Source organism: Molothrus ater, chromosome 2 (assembly GCF_012460135.2).
Source record: "Molothrus ater isolate BHLD 08-10-18 breed brown headed cowbird chromosome 2, BPBGC_Mater_1.1, whole genome shotgun sequence".
NCBI lineage: Eukaryota > Metazoa > Chordata > Aves > Passeriformes > Icteridae > Molothrus > Molothrus ater.
Window position 1 is genome coordinate 3,005,160 of NC_050479.2, and position 16,024 is coordinate 3,021,183.

The following is a 16,024-nucleotide window of genomic DNA, read 5'->3' on the forward strand; positions in this document are numbered from 1 at the left end:
TTTTCTTTTTTTTTTTTTTTTTGTATGTGGGGTTCTGTTTTGTTTTGTTTTGTTTATTTTTCCTTATGGTTTTTCCTGATGATTCATCTTCACTAATGATGGTCAATTCATCTGAGGTCAACTCACAAAAATGCAGTTTTTAGACTGTGATGAAATGTGGAATATGTGCTTTGGGTCCAGCCTAACTCAACTTCAGATTGAAATTCACTTGAAGCCAGAAATGGTGGAAATATCAAGTTTTTCCTCTGTGTAATTTGCAAACAGTGAAGTTGGATTTTTCTCCCTCCTCTGCTCACAAGGAGGGTGCCTGAGGCGTTGCTTTCAAGAACAAAATGAAGATTTTTCTTGCCATTCCAGTTGCCACTGTTTGCTCCCACCTTTTCCAACTGCACAGCCCAGCTCCTGGGCTGGTTTTTGTCTTGAAAATTATGGGGTGGCCCTGCCTACACATTTGATGGTTTGAGCATCACTTGGCCTTTTAATGGGCTTTTTATGGACTGGTTACTGCCATAAATTGTCAAGAGCTCGTTAGTGCACTACTTATTTCTGGAAAACTTCATTAAGGGGAAGTAGGAATAACTCTGTCTTTATTCTGCATTTCTAAAAATAACATGTAAAACATAACAGATGGCTTAATATTTTTATTTCACCATTTCAGCTGCGCTCACCTCGACCGCTCTTGACTGACGTTCCACGCAGGTGCCAACAGCCATTAATTTTAAAATAAGCTGCTTTGAAAGCTGTTTTCATATTTACTCCCAAATCCATGCTTTGGACCTAAGGCAGGTTGGTTTTAATTAAAGATCCTGCAGGAACACTCAGGCTGCAGCAAACGTTTGTGTTGGTGCACATCCACCTCTGCTGGAAATGGGTTCTTTAATCCTGGGGAGCTGCAAAACCCCCATGGGAGCACCATGGGCTTGGGTGGTGGCCAAATGTGAGAAACTCCATCTAAAATCATCACAGTGGGAAAAGATTTGGGGTATTTGTAGAGGTTTCTGGAATGTCCTGTTGGATCACCTTCCCTGGCTCTGCTGGCTCTGCTTTTACACCAAAAAAGCACAAACAGGAGCAAAGTTGAGGCTGGATTGTACAAATATTTCTGATGGCAGCCTGAAGGAATGGAAGCTGCATGTCAGACCTCTCTCTCCTGCATACCAGCCTGTTTAAAATAAATTTACATTTAAGGTCTGATATGAAACCCCTTGAAGTGAAGAGAGAGACTTTAATGCTCTTTGACTAAAATGCATTTAGCAGATCTCATATTTTCTATGATTCTATTTCTGTAGCAGCTTTGGTGGGTTTTACTATTCCTCAGCATTTCCTGCAAGGCTTCCTCCACTTTCTTTTGTTATTATTATTTCTGCTCATGGTAATATCATAAATCTTTCCTCTGCTGTAATTCTAAGGCCCTACCTGATTTTCCTGCTTAAAATTCTCTTCTAATATTTGAGCTGTGCCCAAACCCACCAGCCTGGCTTCTGAAAGCAGCTGGAATTAAAACCAAAACAACAAATAAACCATGAGTTCTGCTCTTTGCATTATCAGTTATTATCATTATCATTATCAATTTTTAAAATTATTTTTTATTTTTTTCTTTGACTTTATATAGTTTTTCTGCTGAAGTTCTGGAGGTAAATTGGCTTCATATCTGCTGTCCTTGTGTCTTACCCCATGGAAGAGCAAAGCTCTTTCCTGCAGAGTGTCAATACCAGGCATTTGCTGCTTATACACAGAGGGTTCTCCTTCTTTTCTGGAGAATTTATTAAAAATAATTATTCAAGGAAAAATATTTTCTGTGTATCCAGGAGGCAAATGCTCTGGTAGTATTGGGTCAGTGAATTCACTGCTGCAGCTTAAACCACAAATTTGCCACTTGCAAGAGGTAGAAAATAATGATCAGCAATATCCAGGTGTTGAAGGTCACCTAAATTCCAGGGAGCCATTCCAGAGCTGTGGAATGGGAGTCTTTATGATCAAATTCTAGGGCTTTTTTTTTTTTTTAATGTCATTTTCCCTTCTCTCTCAAGCTCTTCTCCTTCCCACCCCTTCCAAGTTTTAACCATCTTATATTTTGATATTGCTTTCCTTCCTCTAGATAGAAATGAAGAATTCAGCCAGACCCAGCATTTGGAACTGCAGCAGAAGTTTAGGGTAACCCTTAAGTCTTCAAGTCCTGTTTTAGGGAAAGGTTTAGTGGTGGTGAATGTGTGGAGAACATCTACAGTAAGTCAATCTTTACCAAGAAAAAAAAAAGAAAAATTACATTGTAAATGTCCAACACATAATTATAGCCACCATCACTAGAATATTCCAGATATTGATGGAATATTTTCTTGGGCACTACAATGTTCTGCTGGTTTCTCTTGCAGGTTTTAGTGGGAACTTTGGTTTATTTGGGGGAGGTGGATTAACACTGCTTTGTTTGTAACCATGGAAGGCTTGGGATGCACTTTCTGCTTTAATGTAATTATGCCTTGTAGATAGAACCCAGCAGCTTCCCAAGGACTGCTCACATCCCTGTGGGACACTCAGCTGAGACAAACATGTATCCAGTTTATTGAACATGATGAGGCACCTGAAGGATTGGGATTCCCGTGCAGAGTCACAGCAGCCCTGGCTTTGGAGATGGCTGGACAGGCAGTGGGGGTGGTGGGATGTGCCCAGCTTGCTGGACGCTGGTGGCACCGATGGGGTGGGATCCAGCTGCCTCCTTCCCCCTGCTCCCCTCTGCAAATGCTGCTGGGTGAAAGTCTGACAACACCCAGCTCCCATTCAGTGGAGAACTAAATGAGACATTTTATTTATTTCTCATCTAACAGCTCTGCTCTCCTGTATTTTACCAGACAAAGCCAGCAGCACACTGGGGAGAACACACCAAAACTGGCACAGCTTCTTTTTTCCTTTCCTTTCCTTTCCTTTCCTTTCCTTTCCTTTCCTTTCCTTTCCTTTCCTTTCCTTTCCTTTCCTTTCCTTTCCTTTCCTTTCCTTTCCTTTCCTTTCCTTTCCTTTCCTTTCCTTTCCTTTCCTTTCCTTTCCTTTCCTTTCCTTTCCTTTCCTTTCCTTTCCTTTCCTTTCCTTTCCTTTCCTTTCCTTTCCTTTCCTTTCCTTTCCTTTCCTTTCCTTTCCCTTTCCCTTTCCCTTTCCCTTTCCCTTTCCCTTTCTCTTTCCTCACTGATCCACAGCCTGCTGCAGTTGATAGCAATCCTGAGATCATTAAACAGCCACTGGTTTTAATTAATTAAAGATGCCTCCTTCCATTTCCTTGCCCACCTGTGTCCTCCCTGCCCCTGCTGTTGGTTCCAGCTCTGAGAGTCCAAGGCCACCTCTGGGACCAGGGGGCACTGAGCCACCTCAGGCTGCAGCTGGAGAGCGTCAGGAACAATGTGAGATAAAAATAAGCCTGACTTCTACAGAAACTTGGTGTTTTTGTAAGCCAGACAGGAGGAGAGTGATGCAGGACAGCACAAGGAAGTTTAGTGGGCACAGTTCTGTGAGGGAGCTCTGGAGACAGGGATTCATCTCCCACCCCTTCTGCACCCGGAGATTTGATTTAATTACTAGACAGGCATCCCATGAAATTTGAGGCAGCAAACTGTGGCATCTCTAGAAGCCTCCTGAGGTCTTTGATGGAATAAAATCACTTTTTGGAGTTTCCCTTTGGAGTTGCCCTGCTCTTTTCATTGACCTCATTGCTCATTGCTTCCCTGACAGGAGGGGGAGGCGGGGGGGGAGGTTGGTCACTTCTCCCAGGGAACAGGGACAGAGAAAGGGGAAATGGCTTCAAGCTGTGCCTGGGCAGGCTCAGCTTGGACAGCAGCAGCAATTTGCCCATGGAAAGGGAGCTCAGGCCTTGGCAGGGGCTGCCCAGGGAGCTTTGCAGTGCCCAGCCCTGCAGGTGTTCCCTGCAGGTGGCACTGAGTGCTCTGGGCTGGGGACAAGGTGCAGACCAGTCACAGCTTGGACACAATGATTTTTTAGGTCTTTTCCAGCCTTACTGATTCCAAGATTCCATTCCAAGATCCTCCAAGAAGCCCAGGGAAGCTGCACTTCCAAAGCAGGCAGTGCTTTTTGGAGATCTTCCTGTGGAAACCTGGCCCCATGGAAATCGATGGGGAATTACCTCTGCCTGTCCAGACAGCTATTGAGCTGTAAGGAGCTTCTTAATTACAATCATTTAACATAAATGCTTCTTTTCAGGAATGGGAAATTGATCTGGCAGGCTGATAGAAACTGCAGGCTCTGTGTGTCTGCAGGAGATGGTGGGAGAAAAAGCAGGAAGGTAGGAAATACCCTTCTCTCATTCTTCAAATAACTGCTCTGAGAAATAATTTGACAATTGCTCATTGTTCTAATGAACCCCTGCTCGTGATTATGATAAATACAAAATTACATGATAATTTCTCCTCTGCTTTCATTGACAAAGTTGTCTGTATTGACAAGACACAATGTGATTATTTTTTATAAATGGGAAGCAAAAAAGCAGAGGATTTCCTGCAATGCTGCAAAGTGCTCTGAGCTGGAGAGGCTGAAGCAGGGATGGTTGTGATAAAGCACTGCAGAACAGTTGATTAGAGCATTGAATTAACGATGCTCTCGTGCAGGCTCTCATCATGCCATTCCTTCCCTCAGCCTCCTGTTTCACCCTTTCAATCTGCACATCATTGTTTTCTTGTCCAGAAGTGTTTTGGAGGTTTTTTTGGTTTTTTTTTTTGTTTGTTTTGGGTTTTTTTTTTGGTGGGGTTTTTTTTTTGTTTGTTTTATTTTCTTTTTTTGGTTGTTTTTTTTTTCCCTAGTGTTCTGCTGCAGAGAGTCCCCAAAAAAAGCTGTGCACATTGGCTTCTTCAGGTCAGCTTCCAACAGTCTCGACAGAGGAGAGGAAGGTGGGATAATCCAGATCAGCTGCACAAACCTCTGATCTCCAGTGTTTGTTTGTCTCTGAAATGCCATCACTGCTGTGGCAGTGGCAGTCAGACCTGGGGCTGCTCTTCCTGAAGGCACAGCTGAATTTAAAGACCCAACACAGGTCAAAGGGTATGAAATGAAATTAAATTACGTCAAGATTGAGGCAGTTTCTGTGATGGGTTGTGGAACTGTCTCCAAGGGTTGGTTGAAGAAACTCTCCCCACCCAAGCTGTCTCTAACCTCCTTTATCCTTTATGGGGCATGTGAGGATCAGGCCTCAAAGCCAAATGGAAAAAATCACATTTACATTTTTATTTGTACCCCAAACTCATAAAATCCCAGTGTAAGCCTCAGGTTTGAGCTTCTCTATTTTTCAGATTTAGTGTGTGGGTCTGGGTTCACATTCTGGGATGGTGAGCTCTGTGCACAGAGCAGGGAGACAAAACAATTCCTGCTCCAGCTGGGCACCAAGGACAAATGATCCAAATCTCAGCCCCAGAGCACAAACCCCGTGGGCTGGAGAGAGAAAAACAAGCAGGGTGGGACTGCAGGGGCTAAAGCTGGAATGGGACAATGAACTGCAAGATGCAAATGGAGCAGAACTGATCCCAGGGAGAGACCCCATGCCCGGCCGTGCATTTTGGGGCCATTTTGGTTCATCTTGGGTGCAGCCCTGGCTGGGCTCTGGTGCTGCCCAAGGTGCATCCATGGAGGAGATGCTTTGAATCAATCCCTGCTTTATTCTGTAGCTCTGCCCAGCCTCTGCTCTGGGGCAGCCTGCACAAGGCATCACCAGAATGATTTGGGTTGGAAGGGACCTTAAAATCATCCAGTGCCATGGCAGGGACACCTCCCACTGTCCCAGGCTGCTCCAAGCCCCAATGTCCAACCTGGCCTTGGACACATCCAGGGATCCAGGGGCTCCACAGCTGCTCTGGGCACCCTGTTCCTCAGTTTTAGGATGAGTCATAGGCTTCCTGGGGCTGAGAGGTTTTCCTGAGGATGTGGATGTCCACAGTGGTGTCAGAGTCTGGAGCTGAGCTCCCTCACTATGGACATGGCCAGAAAGGGTGGGGAGGTCACTGGCAGTCAGGATTAATAAGAAGCTCCCTGGTTTAAGTATTTGAGCCTTCACTGTCTGCACTCACACACAGAGTTATTAATGCAGATGGTTTAAAGAAAAAAAACCCCTTAAATCTCTGTGGAATCATATTTGCTCCTGTGCATTGCAAGCTGTGTGTGCAAATGTTAAGGGTTCTCTGACTGCAAGGCAGGCTCTGCCCTTGGATAGACTCTGTTATTTTCCCTCCAGAGTGAGACAAGAAAGTAAATACTTCTTGGAAGTAAATAATTTCCAGCTGAAGACTGGTGGATATTGTGGACACAGACTTCCAGCTACCATTAATGTCTAACCTGAGGTTGTAACTGGAAAATAGCAGTAGAATGGGCTTTTGCCTTGTGGCTATTTTTTAATTCGAAGCTCTCTTGAGTAATACTCCAGAAAAAAAAAACCAAAAAACTTCTCTGACCAGCCCTTGGCACTTATGTTAAAGCTTCTTGTGCAACCTCGGGCATAAATTTGGGTTTCTGCAGTCAGGGCTGTGGAGAGCCCTTTCACTCATGAAGATTTTCAATGTGTTCAAGGCCAGCCTGGATGGGGCTCTAAGGAAGGTTCCCTGCCCATGGCAGGGGGCTGGAACAAGATGATTTTTAAGGTCCTTTCCAACCCAAACCATTCTTTGACTCTATAATTCTTCAATTTTACTGGGCATTGTGTGACTCTGAGGGTAGAAATTGCCTATTTTTGAAGAACTTGAAAATCTCCCCTCTTTGTTTTTTTTTGTCCTGTGCCTGAGGACAGGATGTTCTGCTGGCCATATGTAGGAGCTCGTGAATAGACTGCAAAAAATGCACTTTAATGAGCTTTCCAAATGGAAGCAAGGTGTGTTTCCTCAGCTGCCGAATTCCCCTGGCCCTGGGTGACATTCTGTGAGGCAGAGCATGGGCGAGGAGTTAAATGAGGAGGATCTGATGAGTTCAAGGAGGAGTTAAAGCTGCTCTGAGCCTCCTTATGGGCAGGATCCATACCTGCCATGCTAAGGACAGAAAAATCCCCGTCCCTTCACAAGAATTTTGATCACAGAGGTTTTTCCTCCTCCAGAACCCACATGGACAGGGGTGATCCCATTGGTGTCCTGCAGAGTGTGGGGCTGGGATGGGCTGGTTTGGGATGTCCTTTTGGCAGAGACTCCACAACACAGTCATGAGGCTCTGCCAGGAGTCCTTGGGCATCATTAAAAATTGCAGTGCTGTGTGGAAAAAAATGGATTCAATAACCTCCAATTGTTCAATGCTTCTATTCCAGCTATTAATAAAACATAAAAATTGTATTTTCAACATCAGCAGCATTCTAGCAAAGAATCTGGAGAAAACCTCCAAAAGCCAAGCAACTAAAAGCCAAAAGAAAAATCTTCCAGAAAGCCAAATGGGACTGAGATTAAAACTTTTCCTTTGGGTTTGCTGCCTGATAAATCTGGGGTTTGTTCAGAAACATCATATTCTGCACAATCAATATATTAATATTTATATATTGATATATAAAATATATAAATATATATATTTATATATTAATATCCCCTTAATATATTGGGAATATTGCTTCCTAGTATCAAACTGCCTCCACCAGTAAAAATTGTACATTCACATAAATGTAACACATTAAACCTTATATCTTTTTAAAATCTGCCAGGGCTTCATTGTCCCATCTAAAAACTAACATCCTGGAGCAGGAAGGTGATGGAAGCACTGAACAAGGTGCAAAGCTTTTAACAGTAATGAAAATCAAAGAAATTATACAACAGAAATGGGATCTTTACAGTGCATCAAGCACTGCTGCTTAAGACATAAATTAATTTATTTGGGAGAGCGTTAATATGAATTATTTTACTTCTTGCTTTTATAAAAGGTTATAGACAAGTCCTGAATAAAACTGGTTTTATATGTAAAAATACAATGAGAAGATTGTGACAAACACAGTAATCCTACACCAACAGTGTCCAGAGTTCCTGAGAGGTGAAAGAAAGAACATAAAGCTTATACCCCTAAACCTATTGTGAAATATTTGAATATATCCCTTGTGATGGGGATTTTATGTAAATGTAAATGAAATTCTGTTTCTCTGACACAGTTTGAAGGAGAGATCTTATTTTCCTTCCAAAGTGCCACGTTTCAACAAAATGACTACAAAACAAGGCTCCGAGCACATGCTTGTGAAAAAACAAGCCTTTTCTGCAGTGAAATTATGTATCTTGGGAAGCTCAAACTGAACGTGGTGCAAATGCACTGGCAGGAATCCCACGAAGAATTGAGCCTTTCACTAATTGAGGCTGTGGTTGTGGGGCTTTTGGGTTGGTGTTGCTATAATTAATCCTTTCCTCATTTGCTTATGAGGCAAAATCATTTGGTAATGATCTGATGGCATTGTTGTGACGCTGCAGGAGCCCTGCCTTATGTAAGGAAATCAATAACCTCAAGTATTGCAAAGGCTTGGGGAACTGCCCTCAAGAAGAGTTGGCTCCTGTTACTTCTCATTTTCCCACAGGAAAGTAATGAGTTCCCCAGCTTGTACTCACAGTTCAGGCCTTTATTCCCATATTCCCTGGGAGATAGGCTTGGAAATGGGAGGCCCAGCATTGAAATATCCAGGTCTCCATTTCCATAAAGGCTTAACTCATTAGTTCACTTCAGAAGCTGAGTTAGGGCAAAATGTGGATTTACAAGGAAAAGGATTTGTTATTCCCAGCAAGGAGTCCCTGCAGGGAATCACAGGATGGTTTGGGTTCAAAGGGACCTTTAGGATCATCAGGGACACCTTCCAGTAGAGCCCCACCCTGGGCATTGTAGGAATAAATAAAAATCCCAATTGACTCTCACACTCGGCTAGGGCTCACCTATGTGTTTGTCTCTTCCAGAATTCTTTGAAACAGAGAATTTATAAGCAAGAAGGAAGGCAGGCAGAGCAGGAAACCAGTCCTGGTGTGATTTGATAGATTGCTGATAGTTAAAGCACAACCCAGAGAGGCCAGGGATCTGGATTCCAAACCAATAACTCTCCATGTACCTATAGTTTACTGCCTATCAGCACCGAGGCAAGATCAAATAAATTTCGTTTGCTTAATGAAAAACGAACATCCTGACACAGTGAACAGCCCAAAAGTGACTAATCCATCTCTATCTCCCCCAGTGAATAGTATTAATTATGTTGTTTGCTTTCCTAGACTAATTTTTTCCTAGTCTGAGGTAATGACTGCATATGTAACTGCTAGAACGAGATAGGTACAGGTGAGCTGAGCCAGTGATTTACAACCCATCAGAGCAAGAAATGCATCCTGGCTGCTGGTGCATTATCACTAACCCAACACTTCCACTTTTTCTGTTTATTTTAACTGCTCCCCAGCTGTCTGAGGAGAAGAGGGCTATGTCAGGAGGGGTTTTTGCAATGAGCTGACCACGGCTGACCGGCACAAACTCCACCTGTGCCCCTCAGCAGTGGGACAGCTCCCTGAGCTGAGAGTGCAGTTCCCTCCAAGTGCTTTTCTCCACGAGTTTCCTGCAGGCAGAGCAGCCGAGGTTGGGCATTTCTCAGTTCCTGCAGGGCTCCCTCCCTCCTTCCCTCCCTTCACGGGTGTTTTGTGTGTCCTGCTGGGGGATGCAGCAGGACCTGTAACACCGCACAGAGAACCGCTGCAAAACAGCCCTAAAAACCAGCCCCGAGCGAGCTGCTGGAAAATCTGTCATTTTTTAACCTCTTTGCTCCCAGCTCCTGCGTTCGTTCGGCTCAGGAAAGTTTAGTGGCCCTGCCTGAGTCTTCCCCTGGCTCCTGGCGCCCAGCAGGGAGCGGCTCGGGGGGGACTTTAACACCGGTGGGGGCTTCTCCCGCTTTTCCCAGCGCAGAATTCCCGTTCCAAAGCCCCCGAGCCGCGCATCCCCCGCGCATCCCGCGCTCCCCGGCCGCTGTCCGCGGTGCTGGAGCAGCCCAAGGCAGAGCCCCGGGGCTGTCGGAGGGGTCGAGGAGCAGTGAGGGAAAGGGAGGCATCCTAAGCATCCTAAGCAGCCATGAGGAGCGAGCCCCGAGGCAGATTCCCGGAGAAGATGCTCCGGGCACGGCGATGCGGGAGTCCCCGGCTCCCCGAACCCGCGGTCCCTTCCCCGCCGCGCTCCCCCGGCCCTTCGAGCCCGCTTTTACCACGAGACCAAACTTTTGTCCGTGGTATCTTTCTCCCCACCTTTGGCACCGGACCTGGCCGGGAAGGGACGGCGAGGGCCGGGGGGGGGGAGTGGAAGAAGGGGGGAGTTCTCCCTTACTTATTTATTTATTTCGCTCTTTCCTCCCTCAGGTCGCCATGGTGATACGGAGCTCGCTCTCCCTCCCAACAAGAGGAGACGGGCACCCCTCCGTGAGCACCCCCGTGTCCCCGGGGGAGGCTGTGCCCTCCCTGACCGCCCCCTCATCCCGGCTCGGGCTCCTCTCTCCGCCCGGCCCCGGCTCTTCTCATCCTCGCCCCGTTCCCCGCGCTGCCCTCCCGGCGGAGAAGTGAGACGGGAGCAGCACAAACAGCGTCGTCCCCCTGCTCCTCTCCCCTTCCCCGCTCTGAAGTTCTCCCCACTCCGGGCACCGCCGGGCGGGACGCGGTGCCGGTGCCGAGCCCCGGAGCCGGGGGAGGCGGCGCAGCCCCGGCCCCGTCGCGGCGGCGGCGGCAGCGGCGGCGCCGCTTTTGCCCGAGGGCGTAGGGATGGGGGCTCCCGCTCGGGAGGCTCCCGCGACGGCAGCGGGAAGCGGGGGGACCTCGGGGCCGCCCCGCCGAGCCCCCCTCGGCCGCGGTTCTGCCGCTGCCACTTCGCCCCTGGCCCGGCGGGCAGCGGCCGCTCGCCCCCGGGTTACATAAGGAACGCGCCGCGCATCCCTCGCCGCGGCCGCCGTGCCCGCTCGGGGGGCTCGGGGGGATCGAGGAAAGGCGATTTTTGGGGCAGGGGAGGGAGATGGAGAAACGCGAGCCTTGAGGGCACAGGCAGCAAACCCGCTTACCCCGAGCATCCCCCGCGCAGCAGCGTCCCCTCGGGCAGGGCAGCCCCGCTTACCTGGCGGCTGCGGTCACTCCATGCCGGCTCCCCGCGGGACGGGACGGGGCAGGGCGGCTCTGCCCGGCGCTGCGGGGCTCCGGCTCCGTGCGCACCGGCTGGCTGAGCGCCGCTGGCTGTCACACGGCCCCGAGGATGCTGTCGGGCGTCTCCATTCCCCACGCCCGCTCGCCCACCCCCGGGGGCCGCGGGGCTCGGCCGGAGCGGGCAGGGCCGTGCGGGGCCGTGCGGGGCTGTGCGGGGCTGTGCGGGGCTCCGAGCGGGCTCCGAGCGGGCTCCGAGCGGGGGCTGCGCTGGCCCGGCGGGCGCGGAGCGGAGCGCGGAGCGGAGCGCGGAGTTGGCGGCAGCAGCGCCCTCTGCGGGCGGCGCGGGGCGGCGGGGGCGGCGCGCTCCTTCCGCGGGGGCGGCCCCGCTCCGCCTGCGCCGCCCCCGCTGCGCTCCCTCCGCGGGATGGATGGAGGGATGGATGGAGGGATGGATGGAGGGATGGATACCCCGCGCTGTCCCTCCCGCCGGGATGCGGCTGCCTCGGGAGCGTCCCGCCTACCCCGGCGCTGCGCCCTCCCCGCGCAGGAATCGCGGAATGGTAGAACGGGTTTGGGTTGGAAGGGACCTTAAATATCGGTTAGTGCCATCCCCCCCGGCCGTGGGCAGGGACGCGTTACACTCGCTCCGTTTGCTCGGAGCTCCATCCAGCCTGGCCTCGGAGCTCCATCCAGCCCGGCCTCGGAGCTCCATCCCTTGGGCACTGCCGGGGATCCAGGGGCAGCCACAGCTGCTCTGGGCACCCTTTACCCTCACGGCAAAGAGAGAACCACAGGGGCATCCAGGGAACACCAGGGTTTGCATCCCGCAGCCCTCCGGCACATAACCAGGGCAGATCTCACACCTCATCCCCTTTGGGGCGCTTCCCAGCATCTTTACCTCCCTCCTCACTGATGGAGCCTTTGGGGTTGCTTTCCCGCTCCCAGGCTCGGCTGAAATTGGCCAACAGCTCCCACATTCCTGCTTGGAACAGCTGCCAGATGAACAGGCAGGTGCACACCTTGAGACATCAACAGATGCTTTACTTCAACCTAATTTGCTGAGAAAACCTGGCTGGAAAGTAGAGCCCTGAAGTCCTTTCACACATCATCATCATCATCATCATCATCATCATCATCATCATCATCATCAATCATCCTCCTTGCCAGACCACTCCACTTGCTGAAAAGGTGAAATGCTTCACCTTCTGTGTCTGCACTGTGATAAATTACCCATATTCCAAACTTTTGTCCCAAGTCAGAGGGAAGCAGAATGGGATTGTGGATTTTCAGGTAAAGGATAACAATTTGCACTTTCTAAAGTTCCTCTATAATTTTTTGTCCTAGATTAGCAACAAGGCCAGCTCCACACCCCATCTGTGCTCTCTGACCATGGATCATCAGTGACTGAATTTTTTTCTCCTTCTGAGAAATATCAATACTTTATACTTTAAACCACCACTACTTTAGCTTGTAAAATCTCCTTATTTGCATTTCCTTTCTCACCTCACCCTTTCTTCACACCTTCCTACATTTCCTAATGTACTTTCTGGGAACAATTTCTTTTTTTCTCTCTGAAATCTCATTTGAATCTCATGCAATTGTGTGGATGTATTATTATATCATCTGAGGTTAAGAAATGGCTGCATTCTCCTTCCTTCAGCTTTCCCATAAAAGGGAACCTGGCTGAAAAGAGCAGCATGAGGCCTCTTTTTCCTGGGAGATTTGCACAAGTCTTAATTTCTTCCTGCAAACTACTGTTCCTTAAATCACGTCTCTCGTGCTAGGACCAAATCTCCTGGAACAGGATCTGTTCTCCAAGCTAAAGTCGCTTTTCTAGAGCCTGCTCTACTTGGTACTCATTTTTTCCTGCTTTCATTTGCCAACAGAGCAGGAAAACTGGGCACATTCAAAATGGAGAAAGTGTTTATGTGAAATGAGGATATGGAGGATCTTATCCTTTCTGCCTTCACCATCCTGACACAACGTGATGGGTTATAGGCCCTTTTAACTCTATTAATTGTTAAATATTTCAGGAGAAGCAGCATGTGAACGGTTAGGTTGATCTTGGAACCATAACAGCATCATTTAATTGCACAAACCCTTGTGCTTTCCAAATGGCAATTTTCTCTTGGGGCACAAAACCTGAAATGGCTCTGGAACAGGTGCACAAATAATTATTTTATCCTTAGCCTGCTGTCCTCCTCCAATCTATTTGTCTCAGTTGCAGCTCACTCAGTGTCATCTCCCTGCAGAGCCTCTCAGGGTGAATTAATGCTCATGCTGAGAGACTCTGAAGAGATCCCTGCTGCTTTCTGAAGGTGCCAGGCAAATCCCTGCCTGCTGAGCTGCTGGGATTTCCTTTCCCTTCCCATTCCAGTCGAAGGTCAGGGCAGCACCTGAACTGGCAGTGCCTAAATCTGCTGGTTCAGGGTGATCCCAGTCACTGGGGTTTGACTCCGCTCCCTCCCATCTCCCTTTGGGCACACAGTCCCAGAAACAACTGGAATTCCCCAGATTTGTGCTGTGCCTGAGGGAAGAGTTTATGTCAGGAAGCAAAGTTTGTATTGATGCCTCAGGTTTGAGCTTTTCTATTTTTCAGGTTCTGTGCTGCTTTAGTGTGTGGGGCTGGGCTTCCTATTATGGGATGGCGAGCTCTGTGCACAGAGCAGGGAGACAAAACAATTCCTGCTCCAGCTGGGCACCAAGGACAAATGATCCAAATCTCAGCCCCAGAGCACAAACCCCGTGGGCTGGAGAGAGAAAAACAAGCAGGGTGGGACTGCAGGGGCTAAAGCTGGAATGGGACAATGAACTGCAAGATGCAAATGGAGCAGAACTGATCCCAGGGACAGACCCCGTGCCCGGCCGTGCATTTTGGGGCCATTTTGGTTCATCTTGGGTGCAGCCCTGGCTGGGCTCTGGTGCTGCCCAAGGTGCATCCATGGAGGAGATGCTTTGAATCAATCCCTGCTTTATTCTGTAGCTCTGCCCAGCCTCTGCTCAGGCTCAGCCTGCACAAGGCATCAGGATCAGCTTGAGGATTTTGGAATTGGTTTTGGATGGTTAAACAATGGGAAAAGCAGAGGAATGGCTTGATGGGAGGAGATGGGCACATCCTACCTGAAATGCTTAACTTTGGGTTTGAAATTAGCACTCTGCTCTACTCAGGCCATTGAGGAGAGGATCCCACAGAGGTGAGAGCACCTCAAGAAACTTCAGTTCTGATGTGTCCTCTGGAGGGTTTTGCTCTCCCTCACCTCCTGTTCATTCTCTGGGGGTTGTGCAGACAGATTTTATGGAGACAAAGTGCCTGAACCAGGCTCTGGCACATCCTTATCCCCCACCCAGTTTTCATTTTGCCAAAACAACAGAGCATTTATACACAGAGAAATCTCTCCACCACATCTCTAGGAGGGATTTTTGGGGGTATTTGCCACTGGTATTTCAGTGAATCCACAGCTCCCAGGACAAAATGGGAATGCAGGCAGTCATTCCCATGACCTTATCCTGCAGTTTGTGCAGATTCATGTTGGTGTGATTTAATTCAGGATCACTGAGGCTTAAAAGAGCTCCAAAGCCATCAAAGCCAAGCTGTGCCCCATCCCCACCTTGTCCCCAGCCCAGAGCTCTGAGTGCCACCTCCAGGCCTCTCTGGGACACCTCCAGGGATGGGGACTCCAAACCTCCCTGGGAGAATGAATCCAACACATAAAAACCAGCATTTGGACTCATGAAACTGGGCAGAGGTGTTGGTTTCTCACTTCAGGTTCTGAAATGTTGACTTTTCTTGGTGTACATTCCTCCTTACCTCTGAAAGGGATAAGTAGCTAAAAAGTAGTTAAAAAGTAGCTAAAAAGTAGTTTAAAAGTTGGAGTTAATACTACAACTAGTAAATAGTAGTTGAAAAGTAGTGAAATCCAAAATGTGTCTGCAGAATTTTGGCCACAGAATAGTGTTTGATACATAAACTCTAAGCTTTAATTATTTTGAAGAGTCCAGGTTTTTATCCTGTCTCAAAGGATCCCTGTTTATCTGCAAGCCAAGAATTTTCCAAAACTGCAGCATTTACCTGCAGATGTCAAAATAACTCATGAGCACATCAAAAATCATCTGATTCATGATCAAGATGGGCACTTTGACAGTCCTGGGGCTGCCTGACCCTGACCTCTGGCTCTTTAGGTGCCACCATAAACCAAAACCCCATGAAAATGAAAGGCTGGGCCTGCTCCTGGAGGTCTTTTCCAACCTAAAGGATTCTGTGATCAGGCCTGGGGGTGTTTTGATCTGCAGAGGGAACAAATCATCTGGCAGCTTGGGAGAAGCCTTGCCTGGAGCTTCCTTTGCTCCTCCTCTTGTTATTACACTTTCCCTGCCTGGCCTAAAAAGTGTAAGTCTAGATATTGCCTCAGCCCATATGGCAACACTGAAAGCTTTTTCTTTTTTTTTATTTTTTTTTTTTTTAATTTTTCCTGCACAGCAGCAAGGGAAGATGTGGTTGGAAATGTCTGCTTAAAGATCAGCTCAAACAGTTTTGGTTCACACGAGCTGATAATGTTGTCAGAGGGTCAACATTTGCTAATCTGAGGGGAATTTTAAATCCTCAGGAGGTTTTTTAGTGTGCTGGAGGTGGGGGAATTTTGCAGAGCAAGCCATTAGGAGCTGAAGGGAAGATAAGGAGAGACCAGTGGGTGGAAGCTGTCTGGTTTTGTTTTCTGGCAGGAAGAATACCAGAGGGAATTCTCTTTCCCAGCCTACCACCCCCATTTTTTCCCCCCTTATTTGCACATCAAGGCCTGATTTTTTTGGTGTCTAACATTTCCATGGTCCAGTCTGGCAAACCTGGTGCAGATGTTGTGAAAATTCTCATATTTAAGGTTGCTTTCCTCTGCAAAAGCTCCTCTTTCACTTGCTAACCTTCCCATTTCTGGATGTCAGGCTAGGGAAGGGCTATAAAT

General features: G+C 48.2%; 1 protein-coding gene across 2 annotated transcripts in view; it reads right to left on the minus strand.

Moving 5' to 3' along the window:
• Positions 1–11,487, minus strand: part of KCNJ6 (potassium inwardly rectifying channel subfamily J member 6) — a 167,691-nt gene extending 156,204 nt beyond the window's left edge. The window contains exon 1 of one of the 2 annotated variants that reach the window (XM_036381701.2): positions 11,044–11,487. The gene's annotated coding sequence lies outside the window, so the exon portion shown is untranslated. The remainder of the gene's footprint in view (positions 1–11,043) is intronic. The other variant, XM_036381692.2, reaches the window with a different exon arrangement.
• Between the last annotated feature and the right edge of the window lie 4,537 nt (positions 11,488–16,024).